General features: G+C 46.2%; 1 protein-coding gene across 1 annotated transcript in view; it reads left to right on the top strand.

Annotated features, from left to right (window-relative positions):
- The first annotated feature begins 2,221 nt into the window (after nt 1-2,221).
- AFF3 (ALF transcription elongation factor 3) overlaps nt 2,222-25,338 on the top strand; it is a 285,260-nt gene continuing 262,143 nt past the window's right edge. The window contains exons 1-3 of the mRNA XM_028727893.2: nt 2,222-2,540; nt 12,390-12,474; nt 20,413-20,541. The gene's annotated coding sequence lies outside the window, so the exon portion shown is untranslated. The remainder of the gene's footprint in view (nt 2,541-12,389; nt 12,475-20,412; nt 20,542-25,338) is intronic.

The raw sequence follows: 25,338 nt of genomic DNA, 5'->3' as shown, positions 1-25,338 counted from the left end.
GCACAACTGATACTAATGACCGTGCAACAGGGGCTATTAGGTTCCATGCATACTGGGCTTCTAATTATCACGCACTCAGCGCTGTCAATAGGTCCTGGGACGCATTTGCTACTTCCTTGTGGTGCATCTAGAGCAGGGGTAGGCAACCTAAGGCCTGTGGGCCGGATGCAGCCCAATCGCCTTCTCAATCTGGCCCGCGGACGGTCCGGGAATCAGAATGAGTAGAATGTGTCCTTTTATTTAAAATGCATCTCTGGGTTATTTGTGGGGCATAGGAATTTGTTCATATATTTTTTTCAAAATATAGTCCAGCCCACCACCTGGTCTGAGGGACGGTGGACTGGCCCACGGCTGAAAAAGTTTGCTGACCCCTGGTCCACGGCATCTGAGCATCACGTGGTTGGGAGGCTGGGTGCGCATACATACAGATAAACTGCAATCACATAATCCTAATCTGAGAAAACTTGATTTATTTTGAAATGGTCAATGGATGTCTATGTAATTGGTCTAGTTCAGTGTTTCTGGATTAACTACTTTTGGGATTGAGATGACTGCAGTGGCAATCTGCCCATTCTTAACGGAAATGACTAATGTTCTAAGACAAAGGTTCAGGGCATGTGTAGCTACGTCAGAAGGCTCCACTTTTTTTCTCCTACTTGACACATTGTTGGCCTCTAATATGGCAAACTGAAGCAGAAAGAGTTGCTCCTCTTCAAATCAGAAATGTATTTAGAGCAGCAACAGCAGCATGCCCATATAGATGCTAGGTATTTTCAGAACAAATTGCTAAGGTTAGCATTTAAGGTAGCTGACCTATATTAACCAACCAGTGCAGCAAAGGTTTATGTGAGTGAGGATAGTGATACCTCCTGCAAACTAGAAATCATGCAGTTTAATCCAAGGTCTCTCCTCAGCTCCTATGTTTAGCCAGATATAACAAAAGTGAGAGGTTAAACGCAGTGCAACAGGCTTTTCTTTCTGCATACTCCCATGTCGAGGGATTACCACAAGGTAAAAAGTAGGTCTTGAAGTGTAACTGTGAGCCCAGGAGGGACCTGGGCTGGTCACTGCAGATTAAAGTCCATGAAAGCTTATGCCACAATAAACCTGTTTATTTAAAAAGATGTTCCCCTATGCTGCTGCATCACAACAAACCAACACAGTTTTATACTGCAGATTTGTGGTAAAAGTATTGGAGGTGAAAAAACTGGGGTACAGTGGTACCTCGGGTTACAGACGCTTCAGGTTACAGACTCCGCTGAGAAATAGTACCTCGGGTTAAAAACTTTGCTTCAGGATGAGAACAAAAATCATGCAGCGGCGGTGCAGCGGCAGCAGAAGGCCCCATTAGCTAAAGTGGTACTTCAGGTTAAGAACAGTTTCAGGTTAAGAACAGACCTCCAGAACAAATTAAGTTCTTAACCCGAGGTACCACTGTAGAGAAGGGAGTATTGATAAGATTAGGGCTTTTTTTTCAACCGGAACTCACCAGAACTCAGTTCTGGCACCTCAGGTGGGCACCATTGCCATTATAAGAAAACAAGGGAGGCGTTCAATTGTTCTGGCACCTCTTTTTCTAGAAAAATTGCACTGGATAAGAGGAAAGGTCATATGTACTGGTTGTGTGGCTGAGGCTTGTACATTTAAAGCACCCCCCCCCCCCCACACACACACAAGAAACCTGGGAACTGTACTTTTGTTTTTATGCGTGCTGGGAATTGTAGCATGATGAGGCCTAAGCTGCAGCTCTCAGAATTTATTTACTCATTTTAGGGGAGGGGATGTGCTTTAAATGTATAGCGTTTCTGTAACGGCTACCAGTCACCACCAGGAAAAAACAAAGTAAACATAATGGAGAGCAAAGAAGAAAAGTGTCAACTTTTCCCTTTTCTTGCGAGGAATCCTATTTGGAATAAGGGAATTTCCCTTAAAAAAGGGGAAGCGTTGACAGCTATGTATCTCACACAAAGCTGTAAGATTTATTAGAGCTGAGGCCTGGCTTGGGACTGTGTGATCGTGCCTCTTGCTTGCATGGCTAGAGAGAGGCGGCATGTGATGGGCGTGAGCTTGGGTCCAAAAGCCTCCTGGCCTTTGCGCGGCTGGAATGCATGCTACTGTGCAAAACTATGCTGTACAGTACTTGCTCAAGGCCACGACCGTCAAAGCGGAGGAACTTCCGACGTGCGCGAAGGCTGCAGCAGAAGAAACATCTCGCAGGGCTGGCGCTCTGGCGCAAACGCTTAAGAAACGCAGCTAGCCTGGAGAAGTTTTCTTCCCAGTTTAATTTGGGGGCGGAGTTTCCTTCTGCAGCCTCTGTTTGGAGCCCACGTCGGTCTGGAGAGGCGTTCATTTTACCCGGGGGCTGCCTGCCCGGTGTGAAGGGCTTAAGAGCCGCCTCGCTTTGCTTGTATGGCATGAGTCATTTGTCCCCGCCGGGGGAGCCGGCCTGCTTTCCCTCACGTAGGAAGGGTTGGAGAGGTTCCGGGAACACGAGCTGGCCGCGCACACGTCGGACGCGCAGCGAAGAAGGCAGGCAGAAAGTAAGAGAAGCAAAAAACAAAAACACCACCTGGGGGGTCCCGCCGAAGCAGGGAGACACACAAACACACACAGGATTTCTCGCTGGGGGTTTAGTTTAGGACGTCTTGTTCCCTTGCTTCGTTTGTTTGCCAGGAAGGATCTCACACACAAATCCGCCCGCCCCGTCTCTCAGTCGCGGTCCAATGTCTACAAAAGTGTCCATCACCTCACGCTGGAATTGGGGAAAACAACTGGTAGGCAGCAAAGCGCGCGCTTCGATTCCAGAAAGCTCCCCTCTTATGGGGAAACGTCTGAAGAAGGGCAGCCTCCGACTTTGCAGGTGCGAGGCTGTGGATTTTAGGTGTGCTAGTGGCCAGAGGTAGTATCTCCTGCAGTTGACGAGTCCACAAATCGAAAAGGAATAAGCCTCACTGAACTGGAGGAGACTTACCTCTGAGGGGACATGTGCATGCATCTATTCTATTCTATTCTTTTATACTGCCCTATACCCTGGGGTCTCAGGGCGGTCTACAGAATAAAATAAAGATATAAAACCACAAACCACATAATAAAAATAAAAACGACAACCCAATAGCCCCCCCAACAACAAAAAAACACATTTTAAAAGGGCATAGGCCTTTTTTTATTTTAAAGGAAAGCACATCAGTCATAAATTCAACAGGTAAGAGCTTTCCCCATAACAGATTCTGTGAGCTGGAAAAGATAGCACCTGTTTAATTTCTGCCTGTCATAAAGCTATAGAATATACAAGAGTACTGGGGGTGGGGCATGATGACTACATGCTACCCTCATTTTTTGTGACCAGGTGGCGAGATAGAATTCAGGCATTTGTTGACTCGTCTCATCCTGTCCTCTGCATTCTAACAACTGTCTCCATTACTGAATTTGGAAACCTAGTGCCAAATATGTGAAAACAAGGATGGATGAAAACAGTTGAGTGGCTGCCATCTATAGGGTGGGGATCCACCGCCCCCCCCCCCAGCTGTTGCTGGACTCCAGCTTCCATCAACCCCAGCCAGCATGGTCACTGGCCAGGGATGATGGACATAGTAATCCGGCTCAGGAGCAGCAGTGCTGTGGAGCTGCTCTTCTGACACCTGCTTGGCTGCCCCTTATCACTTTGTGGGGTGGCAGCAAGGTCAGGGCTGCACAGACATAACAGCAGAGTCAATATCTGGTGCTCCCACTCCTATGCCCACATAGCCTCAACCTTGTTGCTACCCTATTCCACCCATTCTCCTTTCTGTTAAATGGTGGATAACAAGTGCTTTATTATTCTGAACTTCACCTTGAGGAGGTGAAATAATAATGGTTCCAAAACGTTGCAGCTACTCAACGAAGCATGGTGTGTGTGTGTGTGTGTGTGTGTGTGTTTGTGGTGGGTGAACTCTTGCAACCAAAAAGGTGAAAGGGAATCAAAACTCAGGAGCCAGAGCTGAAATAATAATAATAATAATAATCATCATCATCATCATCATCATCATCATCATCCATCTGGCTGCATTTCCCCAGTCACTTTGGGCGGCTCCCAGCAGAATATTTAAAACACAATAAAACCTAAAACATTAAAAGCTTCCCTAAACAGGGTTGCCTTCAGATCTCTTATAAAAGTCAGATACAGTGGTACCTCAGGTTACAGACGCTTCAGGTTACAGACTCTGCTAACCCAGAAATAGTACCTCAGGTTAAGAACTTTGCTTCAGGATGAGAACAGAAATTGTGCTCCAGCGGCGTGGTGGCAGCGGGAGGCCCCATTAGCTAAAGTGGTACCTCAGGTTAAGAACAGTTTCAGGTTAAGAACGGGCCTCTGGAACGAATTAAGTTCTTAACCCAAGGTACCACTGTAGTTGTTTATTTCCTTGATATCTGATGGGACGGCGTTCCACAGGGCGGGGGCCACTACTGAGAAGGCCCTCTGCCTGGTTCCCTGTAACCTCACTTCTCACAGTGAGGGAACCATCAGAAGGCCCTCGGAGCTGGACCTCAGTGTCTGAACGATAGGGGTGGAGACGTTCTTTGAGGTATACTGGGTCGAGACCGTTTAGGGCTTTAAACGGTTGGGGATTTACTGTAATTCCGCCATTGTTGGTGCTGCTATAATTGAATCATTGATGAAGATTATTATTTCCTAAACCACATAATCATCACAGATGCATTGTACTTTTAAAGGAGGCATTTTCAAATACATCTTCCCTTAAAAAACAAAACAAAAGGAGAAGCTCACGTAATAACTACTAAATCAGAATTATATATGTGATTTACACAAGCTGTGCTGTAAGCCTTTAATGGCAGTTTCTCTTGTTTAGTTTTGTCAAGGTCTCTGGAATAGTTTGCAATGAATCATGTATTTGCTTTGACAAAAGCTTGCCTAATAAGGATCTAAATAATGACACATGTGCAACTTAGCTTCAGCATACTGGAAAGGTTTCTACAGGCCCTGGGGTGTTGGTTCTGACTCATGCATGCCCTATCACATTACTTGGGGGGGACTATATTTCCCTGCCTACCAACTCCATGCCCACTTGACCTTTGGCCTTCGTGGCTGATAACAGGACGGAGAGGGATTGACCAGCTTCTCTGGCAGGGAGTGGTAATGAACCTCTCCTTGTGAGAGAGGGCAGCCCCAGCTATCCCAGAAGGCATCAGCCAGGAAGCTAGACAATAACTTTATTGACCCTCTTAAACAAGAACAGAACAGATCAGATTGCAGAAACTCCTGATGCCATACAGTTTAAGGTCTCCATCCGCACTATAATTTAAAGCAGTGTTATATCGCTTCAGTCATGGCTTCTCCACAAAGAACCCTGGGAACTGTACTTTGTTGTGAGTGCTGAGAGTTGTCAGGAGACGCCTATTTCCCTCAGAGAGCTACAATTCTCAGAATTCTGCGGGAAGATTAACTGTTTTTGTCATTGGCATCCGTCTGCCTCAAGTGATAACGGGGAAGTCAAATCACGTTTGCAGCACCAAAGTGACTCCCCTGGGGCGCAAGCCTGACTGTGTATGGGAGTCCTCGGCTGCCCAGATGACAAGACCCCACTCTTGGCCTTTCTGCTGTGACCCAAACAAAAGTAGAGCAACACGTTTGGCACCAGCTTGGCTGCAGGCGGTGTGCAAAGTGCTATCCAGCCATATTAAGCACTCCACTCCAAATCCATGAATGGTTTACTCCCTAGTCTTTTCTCCTGGAGATATCCTGCAGGGCAGGATTAGCAACAGAGTTTTAACTTTCTTGCCTTCCCAAGTTAACAAACCCCACCTGCCCCTCACTTTCCTCTACAACTTGTCCAGAAACCACCTTCTTGACCATTGGACCCTCTATTGGTCTCGTCCTCTCAACCTGCCAGAGCCTGTCTTTGCTTGCAGGGGAAGTCCCTAACTCACTGAGGGTTTGAGACCCATCGGCTACCCTCACCTGGTTTAACCGGGCAGTCAAAGCTGTTTCCTTGGGGTTTGGCCCAGTCTCATGCTGACAGCTTCTGGGAGCCACTGGTGAGAGCTGAGTGCAAGGTGGGGACCAAAGATGGACAAGCTACCTCAGAAGAAGCATGACGTGCCCCACCCACCATGACGTGCCCCACCCACCAGAGGTGCTAACCCTCCCCTAATACCCCCATACACCCCAGTTAACTGTTAGTGGACTGGTAATTGTAGCTCTGTGAGGGGAATAGGGGTCTTCTAATTACTAGCATCACCCTTAGCAAATTGTTGCTCCCATGATTTGTTTGAGGGAAGCCATGGCTTGTAGGGACGCAGGTGGCGGTGTGGGTTAAACCATAGAGCCTAGGACTTGCTGATCAGAAGGTTGGCGGTTCGAATCCCCGCAACAGGGTGAGCACCTGTTGCTTGGTCCTTGCTCCTGCCCACCTAGCAGTTTGAAAGCACGTCAAGTGCAAGTAGATAAATAGGTACCGCTCCGGGGGGAAGGTAAACGGCGTTTCCGTGCGCTGCTCTGGTTCGCCAGAAGCGGCTTAGTCATGCTGGCCACATGACCCGGAAAAACTGCAGACAAATGCCGACTCCCTCGGCCAATACAGCAAGATGAGCGCTGCAACCCCAGAGTCGGTCACCTTTACCTTTATGGCTTGTTGAAAGTGGTACAATAAAAGCTTAAATGTACAGTGGTACCTCAGGTTACATACACTTCAGGTTACAGACTCCGCTAGCCCAGAAATAGTGCTTCAGGTTAAGAACTTTGCCTCAGGATAAGAACAGAAATTGTGCTTTGGCGGTGCGGTGGCAGCAGGAGGCCCCATTAGTTAAAGTGGTGCTTCAGGTTAAGAACAGTTTCAGGTTAAGTACGGACCTCCGGAACGAATTAAGTACTTAACCCGAGGTACCACTGTATAGGGCAAATGGGTGCCTAAGTCCAGTGCCATCTAGTGTCTAAGTAGTAGAATGACACTATCTGATACCATCTGCCTTGAAAGAGATGCTTGCCTAAGGCTGCTTCTAGGAACCCTCTGGACCCCAAGGATTCAAATAATTATTGGCAGGTTGCAAATATCCTCTTCTTAGGTAAGGGGCTTGAGTAAGTGGAAGTTGGGCCATTCCATGCTTTATTCCGCCTGAAGGTCTGGTTTCGGTACAGAAACTACACTTATGGATGACCTGTGTCAGGAGAAGACAGACACTCCTTTGAGCGCTTTTATTCTAGGTCTCATGGGTGGAACGCAAGGGTGAGGCAGGCAGAAAGAGAATTTCTCTGGCTCGTTGTGGGAGCCTCTCTTCCCTGCTTTCTGTGCTCCCAATGAAAATCTCCCCACTTCCTGTAAATAAAGAAAAACCACAGATGTCGCTAAAATAACACCAAGTTTTGCCCTCAGTGGGATTTACGTACTGTTAAAGTTGGGATTAGGGTGTTAGCGCTTGCAGCTGTAATTCTGTGGTTGCTCTTACTTCTTTAGCGATTACATGACAAGTAGAAATTGGTAAAGTTTTCCCTATCACTGTGTCTGCAAGCTAGGAAAATGCACCTGCTACATTTTCTCCTTTCCACAGAACTGTATAAGACGCTAGAAAACCCTGCCAGCAAAAATAAATACAGTAGTACCTCTGGTTATGAACTTAATTCATTCCGGAGGTCCGTTCTTAACCTGAAACCATTCTTAACCTGAGGTACCACTTTAGCTAATGGGGCCTCCTGCTGCTGCCGCTGCACCGCTGCTGTGCAATTTCTGTTCTCATCCTGGGGCAAAGTTCTTAACCCGAGGTACTACATCCGGGTTAGCGGAGTCTGTAACCTGAAGTGTTTGTAACCCAATATGTTTGTAACCTGAGTTACCACTGTAAGCCCTATTCTTCCACCACCATCATTTAAAACATTCCGTGGTCACATCTGCTATTCTCAGACACCACCCCATTGGAGCCAACTCCTAGGGGCCAAGGTCCCTTTGGTCCCCCAATAAAATATTTGAGGGGGCTGCCCCCACTCAAGTTGAGGGGCTTTGCCATTCAAATGGTGTGCATGCACTGTGTCATGTGATCAGTCATGTAGGGCGGGCCTTACCTGCCCCCCCCCCCAATATTTTATTCAAGTTGGCACCCCTGTACCATCCTAAGACCTGGGTCACATGAAGCCATGCTGAAATATGTCTACCAATTTCACCCTGTGGTTTAAATTATGAGAATTGCTTATACTAACCAGGTAGGAAACAAACTGCTGTTTGAAGCCTCTAGTTACAGAGGAAGGTTTTTAAAAAGTAGCAGAAGCCATGTGAAATCTCTTGAACCACCATTTGATGAACTTCTAAAAAAAGAAAAGGAAATGAAGTGTGGAGGGGGACTTGTTTTCCTTTCCACATGAAATGGTAATGTGATATATAGACCCTCCTGGTGGAGCATAAGAGTTTAAGTCCTTCATGCTCCAGATTTATAGCATTCAGCATAAGATACATGACATGGCTGATTGTCTGTCCTTTTCTATCTGGGGAGCAAGGGATTGCTTGCTATGAATATGTATTAATCCAGAATGCGGCAGCTAGACTGGTGACTGGGAGTGGCCGCCAAGACCATATAACACCGGTCCTGAAAGACCTATATTGGCTCCCAGTATGTTTCCGAGCACAATTCAAAGTGTTGGTGCTGACCTTGAAAGCCCTAAATTGTCTCGGCCCAGTATACCTGAAGGAGTGTCTCCACCCCCATCATTCAGCCTGGACACTGAGGTCCAGCTCCAAGGGCCTTCTGGTGATTCCCTCACTGTGAGATGTGAGGTTACAGGGAACCAGGCAGAGGGCTTTCTCGGTAGTGGCGCCTGCCCTGTGGAACGCCCTCCCTTCAGATATCAAGGAAATAAACAACTATCCGACTTTTAGAAGACATCTGAAGGCAGCCCTGTTTAGGGAAGTTTTTAATGTTTGAAGTTTTACTCTGTTTTTAATGTTCTCTTGAAAGCCGCCCAGAGTGGCTGAGGAAACCCAGCCAGATGGGCGGGGTAGAAATGTTGTTGTTGTTGTTGTTGTTATCCATGTGTTGTTTTGAGTGCAAAGTAGGTTATTCCAGTGGATAACCCTTTCTCTATCAGGAGTGCTGCACGAAGTACAGATACAACTTCAACCAGTTTTAGAAACCAGCAAATGATCTGTTTCTTTCAGCAAGCCTTTGAATGCAAAAGTTCCGATTTACAGATGGGTAATATTTAATTAATGACATCTAATTGTTTTATTGTACTTTAATTTTATTGGTGGTTTTATCATGTGTGTAATCCATGCTGAGGTCTTCTGCTGAAGGGCAGGATTTAAGTTTTAAAAATGACACAATAAAAGAAAAACTGATTGGAAATCCAAGTATATCACACTTGCTGATTCATGCCTCTTCAGATACTTGTTAAATGTTCTGGTCATTTTGATCTCATTCAGCCTACCTTAAATCACAATGGGGGGAAAGGATAAGAACTGAAAAGCAATTTGTACTTTGAAGAGTGCTATATAATGATCATCACAGTTTCAAAAGGTTTGCCATACCAAGTACAGGTCAACAAGTCTATCCTTTTTTTGCCACAGTAATTTGCTTCAGAACTTAGCTGAATAAAAAGGCTGAAGTCTACTCACATATTACAGATAATGGACAGTAAGTATATGAACAAAAAACGGGTCCTGTCTTTCAGGATTGCAGGATATAAAGGCAGCGTCAGTTAGGTACCAGCTTTCCAAATTACAATGTTTTTCCTTGTCATCTAACTAATATTTTTTCTAAAAATTTGTTAAGCATTCTGTTCTAACTGACATTATTAGAAGGCATTCTGTTATAGCTGAACCCATTTTCAGGTATGAAGTTTTTAAATGATGATGATGATGATTACTGTTTTGCTGTTTTATTTTAATTTAACTGCTTTGTTAGCCACCCCGGGCTCTTTTGGGATGGAGGATGGTCTAGAAACTACCTCTGGTCCACATAGCTGAGAATTATCTACACTTAAATATGTTGCTTAGGAAGCTATTGAGAACTGAAATGAAATAAATAAATACATAAATGAGTCCAGAAAATCAATGATTCCCACTGTGTGGACTGGGATATACTTGTTTGTTTGAAAAATAAAGCTGCCCTTCTGGGTGTGCCTCCATTTTTCTGTGCTTCTGAAAAGCAATGGGGCCTCTTTGGCACAGTTTTCTTTTCTTTCTATCAATATACGGGCATCAACATTATCCCAAGCCATTAGCATTACCCATAAAGCCCAATCCCATATGTGAGCCCTGACTGACAAGGCAAAGGAGATGTCAGAAAACAATATTGACTGAATTGTCCTTGAGCTCAAAGGAAGGTGTCTGCCCATCATTCTATGAGCAGATTGAGGGAGGGGGACAACATTTTAAGCGTGAATAAAACTTGCCTGAAGTTTAAATGCAGGAAGGGGTGGGGAGGGGAAAACCTGTTAACCAAATATTGGGAAATGCCAACTTAATTTTGAAGGCCCCCAAATGAAACAACAACACACAATATTCTAAAAGCGCCACAAGAGGTCACTACAATCACTAGGAATGGTTTGAGTGCAATTTAAACCTACTGCTGCAGAATCACGTTTTTTTCTTTGTAATAGAAGGGTGACAGAGAATCATTTTCCAAAATCAATTGCTTTAACAGGAGCTTGGGCCTCACCTATCCTGTGGCGATGAACTGCTAGATAAAGATTCTTACACTGTTAAATTTGCCACGAGAAGTCTTGTATGTGAAAACATGCTCAGGCAGGCCATTGTCTCCCCCAATACAATCACCTTTGCGAAGGAAGACATTTTAATTAAAAGGATTTACAAGGCCAGCCCTGTGGCCCAGCTGGTTACCGCTGAGAAAATGCATGTTTAAGAGGCCATAGCAAAACCAGACTGTGCTCTGTAACCCAAAGTAACGTCCAATATCAAAAGACAGTAATGTATAACATCAAGACTTGATTAATGTGTTTTGGGATCCTAGTATATTTCTCAAAATTGGTCCTCCCTTTCCCTCAGAAGGGACACATTCAATAAGGTACCACAAAATAAGACTTGTGGTATCTTAAACAAAACTGAGGGTTTCTTTTGATTGGAGGGGAGGGTTGATGCCTTTATAGCCGTTTTATTTGTTTTAGAGGGGGTAGGTGTGCCTGGGGTGTTTTTTTTTGGGGGGGGGTCATTTGAACACCCCCCTTTTTCTTCTATGCCATGGGTATTTGGTGAGGACCATGGCAGTTTTTTATATTTCCAATTGTGCCCCGGCCGTGAACAAGTTGGAGACGCTTAATATGGATTAATAGGTGTAAGAGGAGCCTGGATTTTCAACATTTTTAGCCTGGGCTATAATAAAACATATTATATCCCCCAAAGAATCATGGGAGCCGTAGTTTAAGCATGCTGAGGATTGTAGTTCTGTGATGGCTACATTTCACATCCCGCGATTCTTTGGGGGAAGCCATGCACTTTAAATATGCTTTAAGTGTACAGTGCGCTTGCAGCCAAAATCAGCTTTTAATGTGAATTCAGTTCTGCAAGCATTAAGATTGCTAAACACTGCAACAGTGCTGTTAGGTAAGTGACAAGGATTAGCAATGTAATATACAGTATTTCCCATCATGGTTTAAACAGGATTAACCATATGCACTTTCCAAAATGTAGCATTGCTCATTTACATGTACTAATTCAACTATATGCCAATTTCACATTTTTCTATCATTGTCCAAACACTTAAGTATTTGGATTGGAATGAGTAAACATGTGATTCAGGCTATGGGTGCTGCCACTAGGCCAGGGAGTGACTAACATTTTGCAGGCCAAGTGCGGAAGTGGGTGTGGCCAAGCAAAAAATTTATTAGCTTTCAATCTGTTTCTAATCCTATCAAGCATTTGAAATAATTCAGTATCCATTGTTAAATTAATTGCTTCATTAATTAATCAAGAAAGGACAGACGAGGTATAAGCACCCCCTTCCCCCAAGCACAGGATTCTGTGCAGTAATTGTCCATCAAATCATTTATAACCATCATCAGTAATTTATCTCCAAGGTTTGCAGTGCCAAACGTCCCAAGGATGCTGATCAACGGCCACCTCATTGTCAACTAGCATCTGTGATAGGCTTGTATGGTAACCACCTACTGGCCCAAAGGCAGTAGTGTTTTTCAGGGGGAATTTGGAAGTGAGGACTAGTGTTCTTGAGTGCCAGACTGAAAACTATATAACAGAAACCAAGAAATAAAACCAGCTTTTGTTTCATCTTAACTGGAGTAGCCTACATACACAAGAGTATCCTAGTCCTACTGAAAGGAACAAAAAAGATGCACAGTTATCTGTGGAGATATTTTAGCATCTTTATTTTGCTGCTGGCTTGCTAAGGTGAGAATTCTTATGCAGAAGATAACTAACTGGCCTTTTTTTTTTAAGGGGTTCTTCTACTTTTAACACTGGGAATGGCAGGAGTTGAAGGAGAGCGAGATCAGTGACTCTTCATTTTCCTCATGATTTCTGGGTAAGAGATGATGCAAACCAGAGAAGGGGTGTCCTCTGTGCTAGGCAGAGATGAGCGCGAGATTCCCCATGAGCCACTGAGGCAGGGAATCATTCTGTGTCAGCCCTTATCTGAGTAGCGGTGAGTGTGAAAAACTGTGAACAGATCAAGACCAAGTAACCTTCCTGATCACGTAAAGAAGCCTGCTGCCTGGTAGGTGTTTTACAGTGCTGTTGTACAATTAAAAGCACTGATAGACTATTTCTCCCTGTTCTCCTCCAAGAGCTACAATTACCAGAGTGGTTTAAAAATCAGTCTCTACAGGAAACTCTGGGAATTGTAGCTTTGTGAAGGGAATAGGGGCCTGTTTCACAACTTTCAGCATATTTAACAAACTATAGCTCCCTGATTTCTTGGGGGGGAGGGAGCCATGGCTGCTTGAAGTGTTATCATAGGACATTAAATAGATGGTGTGAATGTGGCTCAGGTCTGATTTAAAGATGGGGAACCATAAAAATGGAGAGCAGTAGCCTTGTAGTTGCCCAGAAACAGTTGGATTCAACCACTGTTTTCTTCCCCCACTGTAGTGTGATAGGGTGAGATATATTCTAGTTTTATTTAAATTCTAGTAATTACTTTTAAATTTGTGCCTATATGTGCAAATTGTGGTATGCAAACATTATGCAAATTGATTCCCTGTTTTGGCTTATCTTTTTGGTGAGGCAAATGCTCTTTCTTGGCAAAGCATAGCTGGCTGCCCTATACAAGACACAAGGAAAGATGCATATGAAACTAGTGGAAAGTTTAGAAGACGCTGCACAAGTTTAGAATGTTTTAATTGTTATACAATTTAATTGTTGCACAATTATCAAACTGCTTTGTGAATTCATTTTTTGCTGAAAGTGTGTAAGTTGTCTACACAAACCAACAACAAACCAACAAACCAGTACTAAAATAGCAAAGGCACTCAGCAAGTTTAGTAAGTAAGCAAAAATTTCAGTAAGGCTACTGTTTGTCAAAATATTATCTAAGAAGCAGCTTTTTCTCTTTTGCCTTGTATTGTTAAGGGGAACACAGAATTGTTTGTTGGTTTTTGCATTTATGTCTCACCTTTCCTTCATGGAATTGAAGGTGCTGTGCATTAATATCCTTCTCCCCATCTCATCCTCATAATGACCCTGTGAGGTATGTTAGGTTGAGAGACAGTGACTGGCCAAGAGGCCCCCAGTGAGCTTCGGAGCCGAGTGGAGATATGAAATTTGGCCCTAGTCCAAAACTCTAACCACTACACCATGACAATGACAGCAATGACTGCTCTTCTCCTTGGGATGGCATATTATGCCCTTCTGATGAGCAGGACCTGAGGAGCTGGTCTTTCTGGGGAGCCAGTGTGGTGTAGTGGTTAAGAGCGGTTAAGTGGGGAACCGGGTTCGCGTCTCCGCTCCTCCACATGCAGCTGCTGGGTGACCTTGGGCTACTCACATTTCTCTGAAGTCTCTCAGCCTCACTCACCTCACAGAGTGTTTGTTGTGGGGGAGGAAGGGAAAGGAGAATGTTAGCCGCTTTGAGACTCCTTAGGGTAGTGATAAAGCGGGATATCAAATCCAAACTCCTCCTCCTCCTCCTCCTCTTCTTCTTCTTCTTCTGTTTGCAATTCTATGGCCTAGTTTGCCCAGATGGGTGGGGTGTAAATAATAATAATAATTAAAATTGGTGCTGTCTGCTGCACTGAGCTGAGGTAGTAGGCTTAGTCAGTCACCTGAACTGGGGCTTTTCCTCACTAGCCATGAACTTTAACCAAGAATGTATCACACCAGCCCACAGGACAACTTTCAGACAGGCATGACACAGACTTTGTATCACAGCAAATTTCAAAGCAAAAAAAGGCAGAGAAATTATGTTTGAGCATATTTTAATTGACACATTAGATTATATAGCATGCAAATAATATCTTTCAAAATAAAGGATGGCAGTCTATGTTAGGAACATCTGGTCCCACTGTGTTGCACTCCACTAACCGATGTAAACAGCAGCATGTGCTATTCATAAACATCCTTCATCTTTCTTTATTTTCTGGATAAGTACATGCATAGCAAAGTGTGTCTTTGCATGTTCTGGAAGATGTTAAAAATGTTCACCTTACCAAAGTTTCTGAAAATAGTATACACTATGAACCTCAGAATTACAATGGCTAATTTCCCTTCCCAATTGACAAAGGATTGCATTTCATTGTAAATTAGTTTGCAACAAATGGAAGCCATCCACTAAATTAACCCAAGGACTCAACTGAGAAGTGGGATGTTTGGTGGATTTGTCTTTGCGGATACTTTTTTAGCACTCCCTTGTCCATTTTCAAATAGGAAGGAAAATTCAAGTACATTTTATCCTAACTTGCTAAATCTCTCCAGAATTTAGGGACATGTTATATGGTAAAGGGGTTGTAAAAATGACTGTAGAACAGCTGTGCCTTAAAAACAATTTCCAGAGGAATAGCCCTGTTAGTCTTGTGGCAACATAAAGACCAACAAATTAATTATGTTTAAACCCATCCTAGCTCAGCTATTGACTTCTAACCTAAAAGGAAATTTTATATGTAATCCCAGAAGTTATCCTAGAATCATAGAAACTCTATAAGAACAAGCTGGTTGACAGTGAGTACCTGAATGTGAAGCCCAAATTAAGTAGTTGCAGAAGGAGTCTGCATAGTTTATTTACACTGCAATATACTGGAGCCCTAGAGGAATGCGGGTGGCACTGTGGGTTAAACCACAGAGCCTAGGGCTTGCCGATCAAAAGGTTACTGTTCGAATCCCCACGAAGGGGTGAGCTCCCGTTGCTCGGTCCCTACTCCTGCCCACCTAGCAGTTCAAAAGCACGTCAAAGTGCAAGTAGATAAATAGGTAAACAGCGGGAAGGTAAACAGTGTTTCCGTATGCAGCTCTGGTTCGCCAGAAGTGGCTTAGTCATGCTGGCCACATGACTGTACGCCAGCTCCCTTGGCCAATAAAGCGAGATGAGCGCCGCAACCCCAGAGTCAGTCACGACTGGACCTAATGGTCAGGGGTCCATTTACCTTTAACTTATACTGGAGCCCTACTGAATTTACTAAAATAAAATGGTGTGATAGCTGCGAACTTTGGCTGTTTTGAAAGGAGATTCGGCAGATTATGGAGGAGAAGGTGGTCAGCAGCTACTAATCACTATGGCCATATTATCATACCAGAATCGGGGGAAGTAGAGCTCTGAATACCAACTGCTGGAAACTGTAAGCAAGAGAGTACTATCACACTCATGTTCCTGCTTGTGGGAGGTTGCTTCTCAGAGGCACCAGTTGCCCACAAGGTTGCTAGACTAGATTATGGTTAATATCTCTAGCTGGAAATCAGAGGGAATTTGAAGAGCACATTTTGCTTCTGTATCAGTGTTTCCCAAACTTGGGTCTCCAGCTGTTTTTGGACTACATTTCCCATGATTCCTAACCACTGGTCCTGCTTGCTAGGGATGATGGGAGTTCTAGTCCAAAAACAGATGGAAAACACTACTATGTATGATGTATGCGATCGGTATCTGTATTGTGTTAGAAATTGCGTTGACATATGCAATGGTTTAAACTTTTTATATAGGCAGTAGCTTTTTTAAAAAAATATGCAGTTGTTTTAATTATTCTTATATATGCAATTGTTATATATGTGTGTGTGTTTTTGTCACCTTGTGAAATTGCTCTGAGATGCTTCATAGGAAGCAATCTAAAAGAGAAATACAGTGGTACCTTGGGTTACATACGCTTCAGGTTACATATGCTTCAGGTTACAGACTCCCCTAACCCAGAAATAGTGCTTCAGGTTAAGAACTTTGCTTCAGGATGAGAACAGAAATAGTGCTCCAGTGGCGCAGTGGCAGCAGGAGGCCGCATTAGCTAAAGTGGTGCTTCAGGTTAAGAACAGTTTCAGGTTAAGAACGGACCTCCGGAACGAATTAAGTACTTAACCCGAGGTACCACTGTAATTACAGATAGATGCAGGAGCAGGTAAATTATTTTTTAAAAAAGCGTTTCATGCTTTTTATGCACATAGTTTGTGAAAGAGGCATTAGAACATGCTATGGCAACAAACTACAGATACTCTTACTTTGAGAGTTGGCCTTAGAACAGCCTTACCAAATACCCAACATACTACAGAGGCCAGAAGTGATTTGGCATTCTGCTTCCCATCCAGTCTCACAAACTGCATTAAAATTCACAAAGCTCTCTCGGCAGTTCCTTTCCTTTCCTTGTCTTCCACTGTTCTGCACTCAGCTTTGGTAGAGAAAGCATGGTTTAAATAAATAATAAACATTACCCATTTCTCCTTAATTACCAAGATCTGCTTCTTTTATCGACTCTTATAAACATGCTAGCAGCCTTTGTCCCCAGCATTGCTTAAGAAACAAAAAAAAAAAAAAAAAAAAAAAACACACACAAAAAACCCAGTGCATTTTTTAAAGTCCTTCTTAAAACAACTACCATTTTGATAGGTTTGGCACACCAGCTTGATTCAAAATGGCATCCAATTGTATCCAAACATAGATGAAAAGCTGCTCTTTGATCTTAGGAAATCTTCGTACAAGATTTGGTTGCAGTATTCTAAAAGGTGTCCAAATGCACAGCAAATGGACAAACAACTTTCCAAAATATATAGTAGGAAAGAAAAAAGAAGAGTGAGGTGAGTAACAAAAAATGAGCAGCATACATGCTTACATGTCAAATGAGGGTTGCTGGGCAGAGTTTTCAATGATAACTGTGCAGGAATTAAGCACCCCTGGGTGGTGGTTTCTTGACTTGGCACAGTTTGCACAGTGTAACAATGATGCTGCCATTATCTTTTCAAAAGTGAAGCCATAGGAGCATTGTTCAGTCCGCAGCAAGAGTCCTTTATATTTCTGCTAATGTTTGGTTCACAGGCAGGCAGTGAGTTGTTGGTGATCTGAATAAATCAGATGGGAATCTCTGCTGACACTTTCCAGGAACTATGGATTTTACTGTCTCCGGACAATGTCTGTAGCTGGAATTGTGAAGGAATGGGACTTTCGGCCATTTTGTGTTTGGTTATCGATTGTTGAACTTCAGTTGTAAATTGGTTGCTTTTTGTTCTAGAGGCTTTTTGTTCTAGAGGAAGGACAAGTTTTTGTGGGTGAAAGTTTTGCACAAGAGGGCAAAACAATCAGCCTAGGACACCTGGCATTTAAGGAGAAACAGAAATTCAGCTTAACCCAGGGGTCTACTGCTTCTACCTGAGACAGAAAATACAAACAATACCCCTATGGCACTAAAATAATAATACTGTTATGTACTGAAGTTCTCACCCTGGGCTAGCAGGGAATACTGTAGATAGTTTTCACTCAGGTCCACATATGCAAATAAGGAATTGAAAGTGACATTCAGTGATTGGATAGTTACAGAAAGTTGTTACTGTTGCGTTGTAGTGGAGCTCTATATAAGCAGGTTGGCTGAACCCTTCAGTTCAGTTCTCTTCTGGCCTGTGAATAAACAAGAGCTGTTTGAAGAATTGCTGTGTCATCTGATATTTTCACCCACAACTTAACAAATACTATATAATCTGTTTTTTACAATTTGATCCCCTTTTATTGATTGTTCCCCTTCTGTGTTTCTAGCTCCCTGATACAGGACTCTTGGACTAGATTGGATTTCCTCTGTTGCTGAACCCTCAACTGTTTCCTTCTAATGTTGCTCCTAGATCATGTTTTGGACTCAGATTAGTTTCTTGTGCCTGGTCCTGGTTTATCTTTGACTTGGCATGCTAATCTTCTCCTACCATCGTTTGCCAATTGTGTATGGGATTCTGTGGCTTATGGCCTACCTGCCAGAACAGAACACTAGTTGACTGCGTATGGGCTTTCAACTGTTTTCTTGTTTTACTATTGATTGACAGTTTGCATGTGTTTTATCTGTAGTGTAACCTGCTGTGGGATCATTTTATAATGAAAACCGGGTGGCAAATCTTATACATTATAAATAAATGTTGTTATTGCTAACTGCCAGACTTGAAAATCTGTATGTGGGGCATTAGCATAGCAAGGTTTCAGACTTTTTAGAAGAGCTTGATGAAGAACAGAAGAGTCTTTCTGTATTAGAACAAAGGCCTGGAATCATAGAACTGCAGAATTGGCAGGGACCCAGGGGTCATCTAGTCCAACCCCCTGCAATGAAGGAATCTAGTTCCACATATTATTTCCCACAGTGTCTATGGGAAGCCCACAAGCAGGACATGACGGCAATATTGAACGTGGTGTCTCATAACAAAGTGAAGTTGAGGAAATTTCCATTTGTTTGAAATGCATTCCTATTCTGTGTGAGAATACAGCAAGCAGGGCTCAGAATTGTGAAGACCAAACTATATATGTGCCTGCTGAATTGGTGTTCTCCTTCCTTGCTGTCTTTAAAATGTCTTTCTTTTCTGCCTGGGAATGGCTTCAGTAACTCAGGAAATAAATGATGCTATGCAGTGGCTAAGGTGAAAAAGGGAACCTGGACATCTTAGCTCAGTAAGCATGATAATGAGTCTACCAAGGAAGAGCGCAATTTAAATCCTCACACGACCTCTACAGTAATGGTCATTAGTACTGAGTTTCCAGACTATTGCATCTCTAGAGATAGAGATACTGAAGTAACTCTTTCCCTCAACCTTCTGCTCTCACACATAATAGGAAAAAATAGAGCGAAGAAATTTACGGACTTATATCCTCTACACACATAGGGATATGTAACCGATACCAGAATTATGTGGATATCAGAAAATATTTTAGGAGCCACATAAGCAGTTTATGGTGGGGCAGCTAAGCCTAAAATTGTATGAAACTAGTTGGCTCAGTTTTATATTGGACCTTGCTAAATATTCTTTGGTATACCAGCAAGCAACAAATTACATAAATAAAACATTTTAAAAAGCCTTTCCTCCCAGGAGATCAAAACAGTATTCATGGTCCTCCCCTCCAGTTTATCCTCACAATAACCTCAGAAGATAGGTTAGGTTTTCAAACGCCCATTGAGCGTGTTTGCTGAGCAGGGATTTGAACCTAGGTCCTCCAAGAGTTATTCTAGCACTCCAACCACTACATAATGCTGACAACAACAACAACAACAACAACAACAACAACAACAACAATAATAATTTGTACCCTGCCCTCCCCGGCCAAAACTGGACTCAGAGCAGCTAACATCAAATGTATACCACATTAACATAAAATCAGGCAATCAGTTAAAGTACATCCTAAAATCAGATCAGGATTAGAATAAAGTGCAATCAGATGGCAACCAGCAGATTAGGGTTGGGGACCTTAAATACAGTGGATGCTCGGGTTGTGAACGTGATCCCTGTGGGATGCATGTTCGCAACCCACAGCATTCGCAACCCGCAGCTGTGCATCTGCACATGCGCGGGTTGCGGTTCGGCGCTTCTGCGCATGCACGACCGCCGACACCCGGAAATAACCCATTGCAGTTCTTCCAGGTTTCGGCGGTCCGTAACCCGAAAAACCTCAACCTGAAGCGTTTGTAACCCGTGGTATGACTGTACTCACCAGGCCCAACTGTTTGTGTTGAACTTTTATTGGCCTGTGAGAAAAATTGGGAGGCCACTTTCATGCAAGTTCTTAAGAAAGGAGTGGGAATCAGACTGAATCCCGATCAAAGGCCTGTCGGAACAGCTCCGTCTTGCAGGCCTTGCAGAAAGATGTCAAATCACGCAGGGCCCTAGTCTCTTGTGACAGAGTGTTCCACCAGGCCGGGGCCACGGCCAGTCTAATCTCCTTGAGGCTCGGGACCTCCAAAATGTTATGATTTACAGACTGTAAGGTCCTCTGTGGGGCATACCAGGAGAGGTGGTCCCGTAGGTGCTGACTTTATGGGCAGAAGGGTGACAAGTGTGTACTTGTGCTTTAAATTTTGTTCTTATCCTGCCACAGGGCTATGGTAGCTGGAAGATGCCTGCTGCAGTGTGGAATGGGCACCCAAACGATCACGGTCAGGACAACAAACACTATTGCCTCTGTCATTACTGTGTCCTACTTCCAACACATTCCAGTGATCGAGATGTAGGTATATTTTGGTGTGGGCAAACACCACAGGTTAGCAAATGGCAGTTCCAAATGGCTTTGGAAATGAAAGGCGCATTAGCTGTTTCATCCATTAACCAAGCGTGGCATGACCTCTTTTGTTTCTGGGAAAGGCAAAGGATCAGCTTGTGACACCTGGAACACATGGTATTTCCAGATGTCATTTCCGACCAGTGATGGCTCCAGATTTTGGAGGGCCCTTGGGCCAGGAACCCCCCCCCCCATTCTGCCTCCTCGCTGCCATTAATCCACAGCTGCTGCTGCTTCCATTCCTCCTAATTGTTTCTACCTGCTTGCTTGCCAGGCAGAGAGCCAATGAGTCAGCAGGCAATGGCATTAGCTGCTCCTTCTCTCCATAGCTATTATCTGGGCCAGAGTGAGAGGTGGATCAGCAAGCAGCTTGCAATGCTGAAGAGGAGGAGATAGTCCCAAGTGCTGTTTATCTGTGCTGGGGTGTGGGCTTTCAGCAGATGCAGGCGTCCTAACCCTTGATGCTGGTCTTGTTTCTGACACTGGTAGAAGCTCCATCCCATGTCCTTAACTGTGGGAACGCACTATTCTGAGTATGAACTGTTATGTAGTGTAGTTTCACCCTGGGCCAACAGGGGGATACTGTAGATAGTTTTCACTCAGGTCTGTAGATAGTTTTCACTCAGGTCCGCGGCAGTTATTTTAGGCGGGAACTCTGGGCTGTTGTGGTTACAATGTGACAGCCGGCTGCCTATAAATACAGGCCGGCTGAGCTGTTCACTGTCAGTTCTATTCCAGCTTACCATAATAAAGAGCTACTTGAAGAGATCGCTGTGCCGGCTGCCATGTCAACCCACGACTTAACACTGGCGACGAGGATGGGATTGATGGACATCAGAGCACAGCCAGATGCGGCCAGCCTCTGAACTGAGCTGAATCACTGAGCTGAATCACTGAGCGAAATCACTGGGCAGAACCAGTTCAGAGCTGACTGTTCTGGCTAGAGCACTGTGTTCCATCCATCGCCCTTCACGCCGGCATCGGAATCATGGCTTCACTTGTGCCTCTACCGCCGTTTGCGCCAGCCTCTGAATCATGGGACTCCTACCTCGCTCGGTTCGACTGCTACCTCCAAGCCAACGAACTGACAGCAGTATCACAGGATCGGAAACGGGGCCTATTCCTCAGCCTCTGTGGGCCTGAGGTGTTTGAGACGGCCCGAGCGTTGGTTGCGCCTGAAGCAGTCCAGGCATCACCATGGGACACGATCCAAGAGAAGCTCCGCAACCACTACGCACCAAAGCCGTCCAAGATTGCTGCCCGCCATGCGTTCTACCACAGGAACCAGGCAGAGGGGGAGTCAATCAACAACTACACCACCGCCCTGCGACAGGCTGCAATGCACTGTGAGTTCCGAGACTTAGACGATGCCCTGATGGATCGAATCGTCTGCGGGGTCCGGGACATCCATCTGCAACGGCGTCTCCTAGCCAAGCCAGACCTCACGCTACAGAAAGCCATTGAGGAGGCTGTGGCCTCAGAAGCTGCTGAACGCTCCGCTCAGGAGATCCGCAAGTCCAGCAGCCTGCGTCTTGCTAGGGAGCCCGTTCCGGTGCATCATGAAGAGGCCAGCAGTGATGAGGCATCCTCCAGTGAAGACGATGATGTGCACCAGACAAAGCGGGAGCGCAGGAAGTTCCAACAGAAGTCCAAGGGCCAACCGGAATGTGCTGGCTGCGGAGGCAACCATTCCCGTGCCAAGTGTCGATTCAGAGACGCCATCTGTAGGAGGTGTTCCAGAAGGGGCCACATCGCTAAGGTCTGCCGATCGGCTCCGTCTGACACCCCCCCTTCATCGACTCGCAAGTCCAAGTCTTCACTCCAGTCTGCCAAGGAAAGTTGTTTCGCTCTCACCAACTGCCGCTGCCCGTCTGGAACCACGATTGGCCAAACCGACTCGCCTACGAGACGCAAGCTGAACGTCACGGTGCTCATTGAAGGAGCTCCATGTGACATGGAGATCGACACCGGGTCTGCCCTGTCCATCGTGTCATGGAGCACCATCAAAAGACTGGTACCCAGAGTGTCCAAAAGGCAACTCGACTCTCACCGCGTACACCTGAGAGACTACCAGGGAAACGACGTTCCCGTGGTAGGCGTTGGCCGGTTCCGGATCGCCTTCAAGGATTTTTCGGGCCTGCTCCGGTTGGTGGTGGTCGAAGGTCAGCGGCCAAGCCTCCTAGGGCTAGACTGGTTTGATGCCCTCGGCCTGGAAGTCACCGGCATCAACTGCATCTCTAACGCAGAGACTGAGGGTCTGGTCAAAGACTTTGCCGAGGTTTTTGACGGCACCTTGGGCCAATATACAGGTACGCCCATCTCCTTTAGCCTGGATCCACAAGTCGCCCCCATCAAGCTAAAGCCACGCCGGGTTCCCTTTGCTCTCAAGGCTAAGGTGGACGAACAACTGGACAAACTGATCGCCCAAGGAGTTTTGGAGCCGGTTGACCACGCAAAGTGGGAAACCCCCATCGTCACGCCTGTCAAGCCAGATGGGTCGGTGAGAATCTGCGCTGACTACAAGTGCACGATCAACAAGGCACTTCAGCAGCACGCTTATCCGGTTCCTGTTGTCCAACACCTGCTGCATTCCCTGGGTGAGGGTAAGGTCTTCGCTAAGCTGGACCTTGCCCAAGCCTATCAACAACTGCCAGTCGATGATGCCACTGCTGAAGCCCAGACGATCGTCACCCACCGGGGGGCATTCCGTTGCCGCCGGTTGCAGTTCGGGGTGAGTGTGGCTCCTGGCATCTTCCAAGGCCTTATGGAGCGTCTCCTGCAAGGGCTTCCGGGCGTGGTACCATATTTTGATGACGTCTTGGTGTCTGCAGACTCACACCAGCAGCTGTTCGAGCGCCTCCGTGCCGTGCTGACCAGGTTCCAGGAGGCCGGGCTCAAGGTAAAAAGGGAGAAGTGCCAGATCGCCGTTCCACAGGTAGAGTTCCTGGGCTATCTTATCGATGCCTCCGGTCTTCATCCAACCACATCCAAGATCCGCGCTATCCAGCAGGCCCCCACTCCAAAGAACAAAACGGAGTTGCAGGCGTTCCTGGGGCTGCTGAACTTTTATAACATGTTCCTGCCCCACAAAGCGACAGTGGCTGAGCCTCTTCACCGACTCCTTAGCACTAAGACGCCTTGGGCCTGGGGTCATCGGGAGACGGCGGCCTTCAACGCGGTCAAGGCTCTCCTTTCTTCGGACAGTGTGCTGGTACAGTACAGTGAATCCAGGCCGCTGGTCCTTGCCTGCGACGCCTCACCTTTTGGCATCGGGGCTGTCCTTAGTCACCGTTTTCCAGATGGAAGAGAAGCACCGCTCGCCTACTTTTCCAGGACACTATCTCCGACGGAACGGAATTACAGCCAGCTCGACAAGGAGGCATTGGCACTTGTGGCTGGAGTGAAGAGGTTTCATGAATACCTCTATGGCAGGACTTTTGACCTCATCACTGACCACAAGCCACTCCTGGGCCTCCTCGCCGGTGATCGTCCAACTCCACCGGTCCTCTCACCACGCATGCTGCGATGGACTGTTTTCCTGGCTGCCTACCACTACCGGCTCATCCACCGCCCGGGGAAATCGATGGGCCATGCCGACGCCCTCAGCCGTTGCCCTCTTCCAGCATTTGTGGAAGACCCGGCTCCAGCTTCATCGCTCCTTCTGATTGAGGATCTTCCGGCAGCGTCTGTGTCGGCTGCCACTGTGGCCTCCGCATCTGCCCAGGATCGCACCATCAGCCGGGTGCTCAACTGGGTGTGGAGGGGGTGGCCACAAGGGCCCTTTGCATCGGAGTTCCAGCCCTTCGCAACCAGACAACATGAACTCTCAGCTCATCGCGGCTGTCTGCTGTGGGGAGACCGCGTCGTGATTCCCCAGGGACTCCGTCAGCGCGTCCTGGAGGCTCTGCACGTTGGCCACCCGGGAATTGTCAAAATGAAGGCGTTGGCTCGGTGTTACGTCTGGTGGCCTAATATGGACGATGCCATCACTGCCTGGGTGTCCGCCTGTCAAGCGTGCCAGGAGTCGAGGCCTGCACCACCGGCAGCTAAGGGATACACGTGGGAGACGCCAAAGACACCCTGGTCGAGGGTGCACATCGATCTGGCTGGCCCCTTTCACGGCCGGACCTTTATGGTAGTGGTGGACGCCTATTCCAAATGGCTGGAGGTCGCCCTGATGCCCTCCACCACTACCGAAGCTGTCATCCGGGTGCTGCGAGGCCTGTTTGCAACGCATGGGTGTCCTGATGTCCTTGTCTCTGACAACGGACCGCAGTTCACATCAGGCACGTTTGAGCGGTATCTTTTGGGACTGGGCATCCGCCATGCCCTAACGGCACCCTTTCATCCATCCAGCAACGGGCAAGCGGAAAGAATGGTGCGCTCGACAAAAGAGGCACTGGCGCGCCTGGACCGGGGAGACTGGCAGGAGCGGGTCGCCGAATACTTGTTCGCGCAACACATCACCCCTCATGCGGCCACAGGGAGGAGTCCTGCGGAACTGCTTATGGGCCGCCGCCTCAGGTCACCGCTCGACCGGCTACACCCAGACTTTGCCGTGGCTGAACCCCCAGGCTGTGCCAACGCACCACGGTCATTTGTCCCAGGAAACCAGGTCTTTGCCCGGAACTATGTGGGGGACATCCCTTGGGTGCCAGCCACAGTAGTGGGAGTCACTGGACCTCGCTCGTACCAGGTGGCACTCGAAGACGGGCGCTTGTGGCGACGGCACATAGACCAACTTAG

The sequence above is a fragment of the Podarcis muralis genome, chromosome 4, assembly GCF_964188315.1.
Source record: "Podarcis muralis chromosome 4, rPodMur119.hap1.1, whole genome shotgun sequence".
In the NCBI taxonomy this organism is placed as follows: Eukaryota; Metazoa; Chordata; class Lepidosauria; order Squamata; family Lacertidae; genus Podarcis; species Podarcis muralis.
Note: the sequence above shows the minus strand (reverse complement) of the source record. Positions and strands in the feature narration are given on the sequence as shown.